This window comes from Zingiber officinale, chromosome 5B (genome assembly GCF_018446385.1).
Source record: "Zingiber officinale cultivar Zhangliang chromosome 5B, Zo_v1.1, whole genome shotgun sequence".
Lineage (NCBI taxonomy): Eukaryota > Viridiplantae > Streptophyta > Magnoliopsida > Zingiberales > Zingiberaceae > Zingiber > Zingiber officinale.
The window spans coordinates 46941549-46944051 of record NC_055995.1 but is presented as its reverse complement, the minus strand read 5'-3'; the positions used below and the strand labels follow the sequence as shown (position 1 = coordinate 46944051).

The 2503-nt window shown below is 41.1% G+C and overlaps 1 non-coding gene across 1 annotated transcript; it reads left to right on the top strand.

Annotated features, from left to right (window-relative positions):
• The first annotated feature begins 326 nt into the window (after window positions 1-326).
• Window positions 327-432, top strand: LOC121988107. Its single transcript, XR_006113867.1, has one exon. It is a non-coding gene; the product is annotated as a small nucleolar RNA R71 (small nucleolar RNA).
• Window positions 433-2503: the final 2071 nt, after the last annotated feature.

Sequence of the window (2503 nt, the reverse complement as noted above, 5' to 3'; positions counted from 1 at the left end):
TTGAAATAATGCTATCAATCTTTGCCCCCAAATGTTTGAACTCCTCATTCTGTGACTTGTGGATTTCAAACCTCTTGGATGGTTGAATTGTATTTTGTTTGACAGGCTCCCTTGTATATATGGCTTGTACTTCTTGAATTTTTGAAGGAGATTCCATCCAACTTTTGCTTGACCATTCATGGAGGTTCAATGCTACTTGGTCAATTAATGAATATGCTTCGTCTACACTTTTTTCCATAAAAGAACCTCCAGCTGATGAATCCAATAAATACTTATCTGAGAAAGAAATTTCCCTATAGAATATGTGTAAGGTCAGCCATTTCTCCAAACCATGATGAGGGCACTGTCTTTGTAGACTCTTGAATCTGTCCCATGCTTCAAATAGTGATTCTCCATATGTTTTAGCAAAATTTATGATGCAATTCCTCATATAAATGTTCTACTCGGAGGAAAAAAATGATTCAGAAATTACTTCTCCAATTGTTCCCAACTTGTGATGCTTCGAGGACGAAGAGAATATAACCAAGTCCTTGCTTCATCCTTGATACTGAAAGGAAATGCCATCAATCGAACTGTATCCGCTGACACTCCTTCATAGTTCACCATATCACAAAGCTCTAGAAATGTCTCAAGATGCATATAAGGACTTTCTGATACTTCTCCTCCAAATTTGTGACCATGTATCATGAAAATTAACTCTGGGTCTAGTTGGAAATTTTATGCTTCAATATGAGGTTGCACAATGGGAGATAAAAAGCTTGTAGAAATGGGTGCAGAGAAATCTCTTAAGGACCTGCTTGACTTGTTAGTGCTCATGGTATCTAAAAAAAATTATGAGAAAAGAACAAAAATGAAAAATTAAAGACAAAAATAAAATGCTATATGAAAAGCAAGAAATAAAATGCAGAGTTTAAATTACAAGAAAGAAAGTGCATAATGAAAACAAGAAAGAAAAGACAAAACAAAAAGAAAAGCGTCTAGGGTAACTCATATGCTAATCAACTAATGTTAACCGAAAATAGTCCCCGGCAATGGCGCCAAAATCTTGTTACGCTTCCGCAAGTGTACGGATTTATCATCAATAATATATAAAATTATCGCATCCATAGGGAATGTTGATTAAGCACTAGTAAACTTCGCACGGCGAATTATCTAGATGAATGTAAAAGTAAAGGAAAGAGAAGAGGGAAGAGAGAGAATAGATCTTGGAGGGAATGAGCTTCGGGAGATGAATTCTAGGATTTCGGTTTCATTATAATACTAGGAGATATTACATAGATTGCTTAGTTTTTACCCTGTATGTCCATGCTCTTGTAGGAAGTTGAATTGGTCAATACCCCTAAGTATCGAAGAGAGATGATTCCTGTGAAATCCTACTCGGTAGATCACAGGGGTACATGTCTAGTAAATAACAATAAGGATAAAGGTAGAGATTTGGTACGATTTCCTACTTCCTAATGGAGGAATTGCCTCTCCTTTCAAGAGAATATCCTAGAAGTCCGTGAATGGGTTACCCTTGTCACTAGGGCCCCTCGGGTGTACGATCTAGAGCACTCTCTGTATGAGAGCGGAAAATCCTAAGGGATTGTTTCTCCTTTTAAGGGAACGTCCTAGAAGTCCGGAATGGGTTACCCCTGTCACTAGTGTACCTTGGTCAATACACTCTAGGGCATCTTCTTTGCATGATTAACAATCCTCCACATCAATCAACAAAGCATGCAAAGAAATATAAATATGTCAGGCACACAATGCACGAACAAGGCAATAACATGACATTAAATAGAAATGTGGCAAATCTACATAGCATCTCCATCACATTACAAATACTCCCTAATCCCAGAAGAGGAGATCTACTCCATTGCAAGGGAAGAGCAACCCCAAAACATGAAGTAAAGCATACTTACAACCCTTGATGTGAGAAGAAGGGGAAGATGAGATGCTTGTCGGGGTTTCCGATGTCTTGGAGATGTCTTCTTGCTCTAGAGATGGATGGAACGTCAAGGGATGACGGTGGATGAAGCTCTAGGGTTTCCCTCGAAGGGGAGAACCCTTTCCCGATGAGAGGGCCGAAGTCCCGAACCAAAGATCCCCCAATGAATAGGATTCTTAACCCTTTTATAGGGTAAGGTATGGGCGCCGCACGACCCGTGTCACGACCATGTGAGATCCGTATGACCATGGCTATCTTCTGCACTGGTTAAGTGGCACAACAGTGCGAGTTAGCACGGCCATGCCTATCTTCTATACTGGTCAAGTGGCACGACCGTGTGAGTTGGCACGGCCATGCCTATCTTCTGCATTGGTCAAGTGGCACGACCATGTGAGTTGACACGGTCATGCCTATCTTCTGCACTGGTTAAGTGGCATGGCCGTGTGAATCTGCATGGCCATGCTCTTCCTCCCTTCTGGTTAAGTGGCATGGCCATTCGAATCCGCATGACCGTGTCTTCCTTCTGCTCTGGATACACCGCACGGGCATGCGAATTGTCACGGCCTTGTATCA